The 15,149-nt window shown below is 33.2% G+C and overlaps 2 long non-coding RNA genes across 2 annotated transcripts; both read left to right on the plus strand.

The window, feature by feature from the left end:
- The first annotated feature begins 3,339 nt into the window (after positions 1-3,339).
- LOC143079650 (uncharacterized) lies at positions 3,340-5,371 on the plus strand. Its single transcript, XR_012979458.1, has 3 exons — positions 3,340-3,414; positions 4,269-4,436; positions 5,162-5,371. It is a non-coding gene; the product is annotated as an uncharacterized LOC143079650 (long non-coding RNA).
- Positions 5,372-6,722: 1,351 nt separating this feature from the next.
- On the plus strand, positions 6,723-10,902 carry LOC143079696 (uncharacterized). Its single transcript, XR_012979465.1, has 5 exons — positions 6,723-6,881; positions 7,583-8,131; positions 9,054-9,161; positions 9,498-9,788; positions 10,542-10,902. It is a non-coding gene; the product is annotated as an uncharacterized LOC143079696 (long non-coding RNA).
- The last annotated feature ends 4,247 nt before the right edge of the window (positions 10,903-15,149 follow it).

Below are 15,149 nucleotides of genomic sequence, written 5' to 3' on the forward strand. Positions count from 1 at the left end.
CTACGTTTTTATTTTTAGTCGCGTTTGTATTGTGCAGACCAATACAAACGGGACCGCTCACATATCAATACACGCATATAGCTACGTATAATATAGCCGTTTTAAGTACGGATCGATACGATTCGCAACGTACAGAATACTGCCGTTTCGCTACGTTTTGGAAACGTAACAAAACGGGATAGCCGAAACGTGACAGTGTGACTGGGGCTTAAGTTTTATTATAGAAAGATTAATTCCTGTTCGTTTTTACAGCTGATAATTTTTATTTCTATAATCCCTTTGTGTCTATACTAATTTGACAAAATGATTGTGTGCAGTGATTTAAAATTCTAAATGAACTGTCTGAGAAAGATTATTAAAAAATGTTTACACATTTTTTTAATATACATGTATGATTCTCACCTTTTTTAAAAAAATCCTATGACTATTAAAGTCATATGAAACTTCCATTAAAAAAAATATGCAACTAAATGGCTAGTTTTTATTAATATAAAACTTATGTACGTATACTTTTTTCTCATGAAAATTCTATAATTTGTCAAAATTTAGAAGAAGTTTACTTTGTTTTAATTGCTTGCTTCCAGCAAACAATTTGCCGACATGTTTTCCGTATGCAGCATGACCTTTTTCGTAAAAATCCGGTGATCGCAATACGCAAGTGCGAATGGAAAACCAAACGCAAACATCGCTCCGTCATCAAGATAAGCTATATCTTATTGTACCTGTTATGTAAATACACGTGCTTACCTGAATATCCATGCTTCTTTGTTGATTGTTTACAAACGGGTGACAATCGTTTAACTTCGGCTTCAAAACACGACCATTAATTAGCTGCCATATTTTCACAACACTGACTGATTGAAATATTTTTTGACGATTATACGAAATTTTATGCGAAACAAATGATAAAATCGTGCACAGAAGACTAAGTTTATGATATATGTATGCATTGGTTCAAGAATTGGATTAACATTGTTTTTCACCGGTCACTCGTTTCATATGACATTAAGCAAACATTAATTTTCTGTATGTCAAATAAATAATATCAATCTTAAAAATAAATTACAGACTTGTATATTAAATCAGTATTTACCTGCTATATTAATATTTGTAAAATTTTATAAAAACATAATTTCTTATCATTAACACCATAAAAGTACATGTAATTGAAATGTAATTCAAAAGTAATTTAGCATTACATGCTTTTTTCATTGTAATTAATTAAATTACCATTACATGTAATTAAAAAAATGCCCAATTACACATTACATTCAATAACATGGAAAATTGTAATGCATTACACTTAATTAACATTACATTTTTAATTACCCCATCCCTGGTCTCATTGGCAATCATACCACATCTTCTTTTTTATATGTATTGGACTTTCATGAAATAATTTGTAGCTCATGATTATTCTAAGGTATATTGTGCTTATATTTAATTATGATAAGTTTCATAATACGAATTCATAGCATTGTGTTGACCTAGCTTTGAATTAATTACTATCAATTAAGGGACACAGTTCGCTTCCGATCAAGAACTATAGAGTTGAGAATTGTTGAGGATGAAGACGAAGATACACAAGAACGATTTTGCATCTATTTACTAGTATTATAATACAAGTCACTTCATGCATGTATGTAGTAAAATTGATTGAAAAATTATTCAAGCATTTTTAAATATAATAATTTTTTTTTATCCTATACAAGAGAATTCTCGTGTCTACTACTAGATAATTGGTGATTTTGTTACGATTAAATGACGGCAATTTTGAAGGTTACCTTACAAACTATTATAGTTTGCAGAAGAAGCTCAAGTATAACGTACATATTGTACAATTGAAAAAAAAAAACATTTGTAATACCGTACCAATTTTACTAATATTAAATATTCATAAAATCCTTTTCACGTTTCATTCAAAAATGTTTGTCACTTGCTGTATATTTGAATTTTGAATACATTTTCTAAAAGTTGCATTCAGTTCTATAGTGAAGAGTCCTACATGCATTGCAATTGTAATATGCATGTAGGATTCAAGATAAATATAATATACCTATATGAAGTGACATTGCGCCGCTTCCTAAAATTCTCGAAGAGCGCTTGCCGTTGATAGGTGAACACTCGCCAAAGATGTGTTTGCGTGACACAAGATAGGTAAACTTTTAGCTTGTGTGAAAACTTTAAAAGCAGACTGACATTGAATATACCTTTGTAAATAAACATTAATTCCGTATCCTTATACAAACAATTTTATTTTTATTCCATTACACCTCCCATAAATTGTATAAAGCAACACTGAAGAGTATTGTTATGAAGTATAATAAAATTCAAACTGATGTCATTGATCGGACGTACTATTTTATAGGAGTAAACAACCCACCATTTGGACAAGTTACAAAATTCAAGTCTCCCAGAGTGCAATTAAAATAATTTTGTCTAAATCTAATATCAGATTGATTAAACGAGGACGCTTAATGATCACTTTTGATAGGAATACAAAAAAAGACCAAAGCAATGAATACGTCAAAACAGACCAAATCAATAGATGATTAGTATGATGTTGTTAGAACCGGATTCAAAATATTCACAGAAAAATGAGACAAACGAACGAATAAAGAAAACAATACACCCGCGCTGAAATTGGAGTGCAACTAAAATGACATTAGTTCATACACTTGAAAAGGGCGACATGTTCATCGAAATTCTTTGTGACACTGTAGTATTTTCTTATTTTCATATTGTTTAATTCAAATACAAATTGATAATGAAGCATAATATTTTTTATAGTAAATATTTCATTGGATAAACGAACAATTTATCAAAATCAAATTTGCACTTGAATTCTGTAAAGTGCCTTTGAATGGTTGAAGTGGGTTTAGGAGTTTCAAACTGCGAAATAGGTTATCTGGTATTTGTTTGACGAATTCAATTGTTCATGCTTTCATTCAATAAAAACCTAAATGCATTCTTGGTAAACAACGTAATCATTGCGAGGGGGCAAATATGTGATTTAACGTTTGGGAAAGGCGGTATTCGAAGATTTCAGATGCGTGGTGGTGATACTTAAATCTTATAATTTATGATGCGGAAGATTGCCACCTTGTTCTCCGTACCTGTCAATCTTACCTTGAAGTTTTAATTTCCTTAATCCTCTTTAGTGTTTATGTTGAAGATTATATCGTCGAAGATGCATTTTATAGTCCATAGAGTAAAGAAAAGACAAGTTGCTAAGATAAGTCATTACGTCAAAGTTAGCACAGTTTGTAATCCTATATATCCCAATGTATCTCAGTGATTGTTAGATATAAAAATTGTGGTCAGACTGGAAGTAGAAAGTCGAAATTGAAATGTTAAAGTTGAATATAGGAGTAATAGTTTCGGTAACACTAGTAGCTTTCTGCCAGTGTTCTGGTAAGATAAAATATATACAAATGTAGCATATACTATTTTTATAAGATATTTGTAACTGGAATTTTCAAATATTTACGAGGAACAAAATGCAATTGTCAAAGCAATATCAATTATTATTAAGATGTATTTTAAGATGTATTTTTATTTTATTTTCTCGCATTGCTTTTCCCGATCTTTTACCAACGACAAGATGATCGCCAATTGCTTTGTACTTCTGTTTCCAAATGCTTTTCTTTAAATATATGTCATGCGCTAATGTAAAACTAGATTACTTTGAGAATATAAAGTGAAGCGAAAGATACAAACGGGACAGTCAAACTCACAAGTCGAAAACAAACTCAAAAGTCTATGGCATGTTTCAAAATGTTATGTCGAAATTTTATGTTTCAGGGTTCAAAATTTTATTTTAGTCATGTTTTCCTGAGTACCATCCATGACTTCCAATTGTTAGTAGATATACGAAAATTGGATATAAGTGCCAATGAGAAAACTATCTATCCAAGTCACAATTTGTAAAATTAGAGTTTACTTAACCATTTTATGTCAAAGTACGGCATCCGACACATCCGGCTCACATCGTATTACTTACAATTTGCAAGTGACAAAAATAATATTACGTACTTAATAAGTGAGATGTATTTTCTGTTAAGACCAATTTACTCAAAATGTATTGTCCAAAATTGTTTCAATTTTTTGTTTCAATTATATGGTCACGTGATAAGCAATTTGAAGAATGCACATGGAATGCACTTGGAACATTTTATTTTCTGACTTTTAACTAATTCTGTACTTCTCCATTATAATGATTGTATTTGATTATACAAAAATATATAGTTTATAGAATATATTTACAGCTAATGAGTACGTTCCTGCACCAGTAAAAGTTGCATCAAACCCTTTCGTCAAAAAATTTGTTGGCATCTTGAAGAAAGAAGATCTACACAAGAACCAAATTTCTGGAACAGCACATCATGATGTATCGAATCTAGGAGTTAAACATATCGGAAACGTTCCGAGTCATGGTATGCAAATTAAAATACAATCTTACTTGCCTTCAAGACTGTAATTTTTAGTTAAAATTATTTTGAAAACAACCGAACACTTAATGAAATATTATTTTACAAGGAATAAACATTACCACGCTTTTAAAAAAAGGAGAACATAATTATATGGATTGAGGTTCGTGATTTTGAATATGTAATCGGAGGACAGTATAAAGTTGTACATTCATTTCCGAGTATATAAATGACATATTTTAACAATAACGTACTGAAAATAGTGAAATATTTGAATACAAAGATTTTTATTTAAAAAAATTGAATGGTACATTAACGTGCGGATTCGTGGAGCGATTTATGAGTATAAGCTTGAACTTAACATAGTCATGGTTTGAAATTTTTATTGTCGTATGTTGACCTCTATATCATACATAAATTATTCAAGCACTTACTGTACTTTTTAATTGCACTACATTGAGATTGTGTAATATTAACTATAACGTGAAATACACTTGTATACATTTAGATCATTATGATCATGTTTGTTAAATAAATTTACGTTTCGTCGGACAAATGAAATGAAATTTGAGATTTTAAACAAAACTTTATATTTTTTTGTATGTAAAACTTTGACTATATGACACTTTTATTCCTATCTATATACTATTAGGATGTTTATTCTTGTTATTTGTATAACGTGAGTAAATTCAAACGAACTTACGATGTTTTTTATGTATACTCTTTTTCAGACTCGACGGATTTTGTCGATCCATTTTACGGAAAATCTGGTCATGATGCGCCAGTAAATGTTGATACATCTGGTTCCACACATGCTGATCTTTCGGTCTCTTCAAGTGGGCATGGTACCGGGAACAACCTTCTCCCAGGGGTATCTTATGTTACAGATGTGGGATCGTCTGGTAACAGGAAGAAACCCAATGTCCACGGCTCACATGACAGAACAGGTGGGCCTCATATCAATATTTTATTTAATGTCAGTAGATCAAACTCTTTTGATACTAGTAAATATTAAACAATGTCTAAATGAGAAATCAGAAATTGCATCTGACAATGTTGAACAAAAATCCATCGTGAAGGCAAAAAGACAAATTCAGCTATGAATTCACAGGCACTTGTTTCTGTCAATGTGCGGTTTATTATCCACATCCGTACGAAAAATTCGTACAGGTGTGGAAAGTACACCACACATTGACAGAAACAAGTGCCTACATGTATATATGAATTCCTATATTTTTTTCACGGTAAGTTTCCTACTCTTAGTTTATCCGAAGAATTAAAACCATTTAATAAAAGTGTTATGAACCGCCTGTTTTATGTATATACATAGGCTCTGTTTAAGATTCATGGTTGGCTGTATTTGGACCTGAGACTCGACCTCTGTATTTACAGGAAGCTGGTTAATAAATAGACAATAACTGTTTAGTGTCTTTAAATATCAGCTGTATTTGTACGAGGCTAGGAAACAAGGTGTATGCGAGCTTTTAGCGAGCTACTACACCTGTTTCGAGCCGAGTACAAATACAGCTGATATTTAAAGACACTAAACAGTTATTGTCTTTATCCTGCAATTAATTCTGTATATTGTTTGTGTTTTGAAAGACACAAAAACTAACATATTTAGCATTTATTTTCGATTTGTAATCCCTTGAGGCCCGCGTAGTAATATCAAAATCACACATTACGCTGAAGGCGGGTTCGCAAAAAAGAATGCAGAATGGTCAACAATAATACATCGCTCAAGGTGAATAATTATCTATTTTAGCATAACAACTTATTTCAACAGTAAAAACAAATAACAAAACATTGTCAAATTTAAAACAGAAGTGTACGAATTGTCCTACGCTTCAGACTTGACATTCACTAAACATGCATGCTGAAATTGACATGGTTGATTTTGTAACACAATCATACACATTCAAATTTTGAAATCGACAAATGTCATCGTCATTGGAATGCAACTGGAATACACATTCTGAGGTCACACAGGTTCAAACAATACTCAGTCCGGCAGTGGGCGGAGCTTTAAAGCGATATCTGTATAGTATACAGATACAGCATAGCGATATCTGTAGGGCTATATCTGTATAGTAGGACACCCAATTGCAGGATAAAAGCATCTATATGTGGACTTTCTCGTATTGGCCCTGTATCATGCCTTTGGTATTAATATTTGTTTAACGGGAGTAAATTTAAAAGAAACTTACGAGTTTTTTATGAATACTTTTTTTTCAGACACGACAGGTTTTGTCGATCCATTTTACGGAAAGTCTGGTCATGATGCGCCAGTAAAAGTTGAATCGTCTGGTTCCTCACATGCTGATCTTTCGGTCTCTTCAAGTGGACATGGTACCGTGAACAACCTTCTTCCAGGGGTATCTTATGTTACAGATGTAGGATCGTCTGGTGACAGGAAGAAAACCAATGTGCACGGGTCATATGCCAGAACAGGTGGGGCCTTATAGAAATATTTAAGGGGCCTCGTCGGCCGAGTGGTCTTATTAGTTACTACTGTAATCAATATACCCAGTCAACACTGATGTTGTGAGTTCGAACCCCGCTCATGTGGGTGCAATCGACTCCAATCTTATTTGACTAGGATTGTCTGTTTTCCTATCGAAGGTCGGTGATTTTCTCAGGCCACTCCGGCTTTCTCCATCAATAACAACTGGCTGCCACGAAATAGCCCAAAAGCGGTGTTTAAAAGTGGCGTTTATATACGAAAAATCAAATCAAAATCAAATCAAATCTAAATATTTTATTGCCTTTGTCACACATTCTTTCTATACTAGTATATTAAAAAAATGACAAAGTTCTTTTATTAGTTTTTAAGTCATGAATGATCACCAAAGAGATATTATGATCAGTGCTTATTAAAGTATGTAATCTATATTTGGTAAATTCAATATGTTGTTCAACTTAATAAAACATGTCACGGTCACCATTCGTTTGAACATTTAATGTAAACTTGATTATGGCGTATTTTGTTCTAGTGATTAATCTTTTATCTGAATTACTTCATTTTGTAAAATAATTTGGCTTGTCATTTATATTACAAATGTTATTAAGTTACATGTATCGTGTAAATTGATACTTTTTATCCATCTTTTTTAATCAAATTACATTACATTTCTTCCTTTTATCTATTCCAGGCGGTGATGACTTTGTCGACCCATTTTACAGCAATTCTGATAATAAAGTACCCACACACGTGGACCCATATCAGCCAACCAATGTTGCTGCAACGTCAGGCAACAGCCAGCATAAACTACTTCATGGTGTATCATATGTCACAGACGACAGCTACAACGATAACTGGAACAATGTACCCGTGGGAAATCCAAGCAACGAATACGTAGATAATGCAGGGAATGATTTTGTTGATCCGTTTTATGCTAAAAATAGAAACTCTCATATGCCAAGACAATATGTGGGAAATGGCGGCTCGGCACCATCTGGTACCCCTTACCGATCTGACTTCGCTCAATATGTAAATCATAACTCTGATCAATTTGTTGACCCGTTCTATGCCAAGAAGGGCAACAACCCAACAAACTACAATTACAATGCTGGCAACTCTTATCCATCAATAGGTTCTTCCTCATGGTCTGACGTCTTTAATAAGAAAGGCTTAGTGTTTGTTGAGTGGCCATTGAAATCACAAAAGTCGACAGAACCAAACGTTGTTTGTATGGACAAAAGTAAGTTACTACTGTATTTTTATATAATTATTATGTGTTCAAAAATAAATGTTTACCTGCTACTGCAAACATGTAGCTATTCGCCTATAACTAACAACATAAAAATAAGGAGATGTAGTATGATTGCCAATGAGAAAACTGTCCATCAAAGTGGATTTAAGCAATTATAGGCAATCATACGGCCTTCAACTATGAGAAAAAACCCGTCCGTACTGTCACGAAAGTCTGCTAAAAAAAGGCGCCGACATAAAAAAAAATATGAAACAATTAAATTGATAAAACTAACAGGCCAAGTATTATACATAATACCAAAACAATGCACAAAACACAAGTAAAAAAACGTGAACTAACGACAATCACTGAACTATTGGCTTCTGACTTGGGACGGGCATATAAAGAATTTGAAGGGGTTAAACATGTGAGTGAGAGCTCAATTCTACCCTTAACCTGGGACAGTGGTGTAAAAACACAAAATAAGAACAAACTATAAAAAAAAAATTGAAAAAGGCCGAACTTATCAGATCGATACAAAGACAATCCTTAAAACAAAAACACAGACAGAACGTGACAGGGTATATATCCATCCCTCATCCATAACAACAAAAATATCACTACCACTAATGCAGACCTGTTAGTTCTCGCAGTTACTGACAGCTAGTTCAAAGCCAATAACAACTAATTAAACAAATCATGTATCTTTTTTCTCTGTTGTTTTATCAATTTATATTTTTCTTCTCCCGATACGGATTTTTATGAGGAATAATTTTATGTTGTTATGCTAATTTTTTTTTTAATATGTGGTGAGTCGTGTTATTGACAAAAATAACACACTTGTGTTATACATGTATATAAAACATCAAATGAAAAAAAAATACTGTCAAGGAATTGTTACCTACATGATTTTTCTATTTTTTTTTGACAGGAAATTCAGTTCCCTCAGTTTACATTAAAATCGAAGGACTTGACGATCCATTATGTATGCATTTGAAAGTTCCCAATCACAAACAAAAGACTCTAATCAAACATGGCGGTAGGTATATTATCACAGGAGTTTGTATTCCTAATATCTACGTGTATATTTTAAAAACGAGATTGCGCACGTGTCCTTCATATTACACGTTGTGTTAAAAGCTCATATAATGTCACTTTATTTGACACATATTCGGTTGTCTTTTATTGTGCACAATTTTTCATCTAAAGTATTTGTCGTCAATATTCTGGTGTTCAATCAATACCGTCGTTATTGCCATTCTGTTTGTATTTCTTATTTCGCTCCAATTCAGTATTTTCATGCATTTTGTGATGTTTGCGCTTCTTAATTATAGGGTAAAATCCTTATTGACTTCAACTTTTTGTTTTTACGCAGATGAAACTTTAGGAATAAAGACAAGCTTATGCGAAAGTACTGTCCAGAAAGAGGTCTATAGTGCCGACTATATCAATGCAGCCTTTATTCCTGACCACCAAATTACGATGTATCCGGACATGATTCTAGAGGATCTTACTTTCCGACAGTGGAACGACGGAGAAATTGCTGACTTACCTTTCCCTTCTAAGCAAATGAAGATTAAAGCATGTCGATCTGATGGATCACTTCGTGGTTTACAATTCTACATTGATGCTTCAACTCCTAACACTGATTACAGCGGGATTTTAGGTATGCGTATATTGTGCAAGTTCATATGTGTATTTATTTGCAGTGTGTATACATTGAAAGCATACTTGTCAGTGCTTATATTAAGCTCATAAAAATAACGGACACAGTGCAAAGTACAGTACCTCCTTTCGATAATTGAATTCATACATATTTATCATACAAAACTGGTTACTTGTTTGAGGTCAAAAGATGGGAAACAATCAGAGGAAATAAGTCAAAATATTTTTTTAAAACCACACATAATGGGTTTCAACTTAAGCAATTACTTATTGGCTGGTTATACCTTCGGGGATTAGGAGTTCACCAGCAGCGACATCTACCCAGTGAAATGCGAAAAAAAGATAGTGGATATACACCAATGAGACAACACCACAAGATAACCGAATGAAATTTGGGCCTAACATACAGTGGTCATCATTACAGAGAATATGTCACAGAGAGTATAACAACATCTGCCTTTATCACAATTTTTCGTTTAAAATCTGATATTTCCCATAAATTGAAATGAATCAATTAATCTGGTAACATACATATATAGATTTTCAAAATATAACAATACCCTAACATTCTGATATTGTGGCCTTTTAAACTCATTTGATAAAGCGTCACTGACGATGAAATTAATTATTTCATCACTATTACATATATCTTCAGTTTTTTAGCCAAGCTTATATATTCAGGAAAACTGCAAAAGCGTCCGCATGAAATACGATTGAAGATATTTTAAAACTTATTTTCATAAATACATTACAGGGCCTTTAGCAAACATGAAACTTCACAAATTCGACACTAGCAGGGAAGGAGAAGGCAAAACAGTAGCTAATATAGTGGTAAAAAATGCCAATAAGAAATATGAATTCAAGTCAGTGTTAAGATATGGAGTAAGCAGATTGTCCCAGCAGTGTTGGGAGACTACGGATACTAGCTTTCTAAATCTTGATTAGATAAAAAAACAATACCATCAAAACTTTAAAAAAGAAAACATTTTCTGGAGAAAAAAAAACATTTTCTTGAGATAGCAAATACTTGGGACTCGGTGACATAAAAATGGATTTTGTAAATATTTGTATTGGATATCATGTTTTTTTTTAAATAAAAATTTGTTTACCTTATATTTTAAATGTGGGAAAAACATAAATGAATACGGATATGAATGCCGTATCCATACAAATCTGATTTTATACATATTATTATCGATATCAACATATTTTTATGTACAATGTAATTATGATATTGACCACTGATTGTTCTCGTATTTGCTCATTTACGCAGTTTAAAGATAGGTATCACGTAAAGGCAGCCGACTGATTACGTCTAGTGACAAATATTTCAGTCAATGGTGACTATATACATAACAAATTAATAAAACATAAAGTTAAGTTTACAAAAACTGCTTTAAAACATGACAGAAAAGAGAGAAAAAACACACTTAAAGACCAGCAATCAACAACACGGTAGACTACACATAAGTTCCCTTTCATGAATGTGACTACCGAATCAGACTATTTACTGGATTTGTTATAACATTAGCAACATAACGGGTGCCACATGTGGAGCAGGATCTGCTTACCTCTCCGGAGCACCTGGGATCACCCCTAGTTTTTGGTGGGGATCCTGTTGTTTATTCTTTAGTTTTCTATGTTTTGTCATGTGTACTATTGTTTGTCTGTTAGTCCTTTTCATTTTTAGCCATGGCGTTGACAGTTTATTTTCGATTTATCAGTTTTGTCCCTCTTTTATAAAATACCAATCATGTGTCCGCGCCCGGCATTTGCAGGCAAACAGCAAACATGCAACTCTTTATTTCAATTCGATTGAGCTATAATACGAACATAAAATTATCAGCAACACTAAACCTAGTGGAAAACGGGAAAGGTGGACCTAAGTTGCTACGGTCAACAGTTATTATACCACTAAATAATGACAGAAAAAAGTAAAATCACAAATATACAAACATCCGAGGAAAATTCAAAACGGAATGTCCTTAATCAAATGGCAAAATCAAAAGCTAAATACATAAAACGAATATTTAACAATTGTCATATTCCTAAATTGGTGCAGGCATTTTCTTATGAAGGAAATGCAGGTTGGACCTGGTATTATATCTAGCCTAACCTCTCACTTATATGACAGTCGCATAAAATTCCATTGTATCGACAACGATGTGTAAAAAAAAAATGGCACAATTATAGGTAAAAAAGTAAAAAATTTGGCTACAGCACCGGTAATTAGTAATAAAGCAGCAGGCTGAGAAATGTCTCGTGTCTTTCCCTAAGACATTATGTCTAGAACAGCACGACTATATCATCATGTTCCGTAATGTGAGCAATTTCTCTTGTACCGACGGCTGTGATTTTCAGAAAAAGCGAAAAAATATTGACAAAGTTTATTGTTCAAAGCTGTATGTTTCATTCTAATTGTTTTGTTTTGGCGTTGGATTATTGTTTCATTAAAGACATCTCATATCTTCTCTTATTTATATTGAAATATTTTGGAAGGATACTGGTAATCTTTTACATAATAACTTTAGGATGAATTGGTATGATCCGGTTACGTACAAAGTTCTTGCTTCACCAGTGGCACCATCAAATCAGACCTGATGTAATTGCATAGTCATGAATTAAATCAGTTTACTAAATCATGGGGTTCTTGGTTGTGCTGCAAATCAGTATAGTTGCGAAATTCGAGTAAAATTACTATCAATTTCACTGACAAATTGATTAATTTACTATATATGACAAAAGGAATCGTCATCAAAATAAAATATATTGGGAAGATAGGTAGACTTACATCTACATATTGAGTGACACAGAGTCCTGGCAAAAATGTTCATGACCGATGTTGTTACATCATAAATGAAAATGAAGAAAAAAACCACATATTTTATACGTAAAAGAAACATAATTTTTATCGTTTCATTTTAATACTGAAATTGTCAACATCATGCATGCAAATAAGAAACTTTCATATGTGTTGCAATATTATTGCCAAAACGAATGACAAAACCAATATAAAGATAACAACAAAATCGCAAGCATGAAAAACAAACTAAAGGTTAATAATGTTACAGTAATAAAAATGTCATTCCAATCTCTATAGATGCAACATGATAAAAAATAATCCCCTTTTATTGCAAACTTATCCCGTCAATATTCCCCACATCGTTGCCAGTAAAACATTATATACAATCAATCTTTATTTTGCATCCTTTTATCGTTAACGTAACAGCGACATATTTGAGCATCTAAAACCTGATTTGTTTTATTTAGTTAATTATGTCATAAAGTAGCACATTTAGATATATTTATATTACACATTTGAATTAACCAGGTGAAAAACAGCTTGAGTGCGAAAATTCTTAATGCCCGCGTCACACTGTCCCGATTTTTATATACGATGGACACCCGAATGCGAAAATTGAAAGTTCGAACGAAGTTGGTCCCGATCTCGTTAAAATACCAAAAAGTGACCGAAGCAAGTACGATGAATAACGAAGTCTATACGATGGTGCCGAAATTATATACGATAGCAAAAGATGGACGGGTGTTTAAGCTTCATATTTCAGCCGAAGCCTACACGATGGACCACGAAGGCTACTCGATGGATTACGAAGGCTACACGATGGATTACGATGATGGCGCGATGGCCATACGATGTGTAAAAGACGTCGTGTACAGTTTGCGATGCATTTAATTTATACCGTTTCTGTACAAGTCTGCCATGCATGGCGGTAAATCGATCTTTTTGTCTAATTCTTATAAAACTTAGTTTATTATCCCCTCGCCTACTACATGTAAGTTGCGTGTAGATAGAATTGTTATGGACACTCCAGAACCAAAATGCTCAAAACTAGGTATGGTGTTACTCGTTAAGAATATCTTAAGCGCTATTCAAAGGTCAAGGTTACAGCACGTGGCAGTTGTAATACAAGGCAATATCACCCTTGTGGACACTCTAAAACCAATATGCTTCAAAAGATTTTAACCACATTTGGTATATTGTTCCTCCTTGTAATGATCTGACATTTTTTACATTCAAGGCCAAAGGTCAAGGTCATGCAGATGAACTTGTTTTTTTCTCCTTGAAATAGCATAATACACAGGAAATTGGTTACTCATTTTTTTACCTGCTGGTTCTAAAGACAATATTAAAGGTATTTCCAGTTACTGAATGTTTTGGTTGATTTCTAATAAAACAGTTTATTTATCAAATATGCATATTCAATTTACCATTTTTTGCATGTGTCATATACAAATATAGTGTCCATATTTGTCCCCAATATGTTACATAGGAAGGGATGCCACGCTCGGCATTGCCTTGTTTGAACTGTAAAATGTGTGCACTAGTCTGAATAATCACCCATAATTATGCCCATGTTTAATGATCTATCTTAAAGGTAAGGTAATGGGTTCGTTGATCCCTTTTATTCATAAACAGCTCTTTCCAAGAGAATATCATAATAATATAGACAAAAGGAAGGATGTGGGGAAAGCAACAAGTGCGGCAAAATATGACATATAGAAAACAAAATGGTTATGGAGTAAACAGTCGTGTGACAACAACTCAGACGATACATAAAAAATCAGAATAATGAAGAAAAAGTTGGTTTCCCTATATACGTGTACCTGCAGTGTAGATGTACGAGGCGCGTTTATAATTTTCATTATGTTTCTTGATATGAAAAATTGACAAAAAATATTATTTTACTTGTAAAAGTAAATCCTGAGCCTGTAATAGCTGCTCTTCTTGTTCCATTTGAATTAATAGAAACAACGCTGTCGACTTTCTTGTTCTCATAGAATCATACAATGTATGATATGAGCTCCATGTTTTGTGAACGTCTTTCTTAACTGTCGTATTAGACTGAACAGTGCATATCGCGCATGGCACTTTAAATGTATTTTAACGCGAAAATTAACTTTCATTTAGCTGGATTTATTGCCGTCGTAGTTCCATCTTGTCGCCTTCTTACTTTTATTCGACGGGATTACGAAGTCTTTACGAAGTCGTGTTGCCATCGTAAGACCTTCGGGTAGCTTTGTGATTCATTCGTGTATACATCGTAATGTCAAAACTGCCCGATGGAAACAATGGAAACACGAAAGCAATACGATGTTCAAAGATGCATTCCCGGTGACATTACGATGGTGAGGATGCTGATACGAACTCAATACGAAACCTCAACATCGGACGCACCTTCGGGGAATTTTTAACATGTTAAAAAATTTAGAACCCTTCCCGAAGTTGTCCCCGAAGGCTAGAAAAAGTGACCGATGATTCTACGATGGTTAAAGATGGTACTACGAAAAGCCCGATCTGGATACGATCAGTCCCGATTTTGAAATTTCCATAATCGTGTTG

The sequence above is a fragment of the Mytilus galloprovincialis genome, chromosome 1 (genome assembly GCF_965363235.1).
Source record: "Mytilus galloprovincialis chromosome 1, xbMytGall1.hap1.1, whole genome shotgun sequence".
NCBI classification, from domain to species: domain Eukaryota; kingdom Metazoa; phylum Mollusca; class Bivalvia; order Mytilida; family Mytilidae; genus Mytilus; species Mytilus galloprovincialis.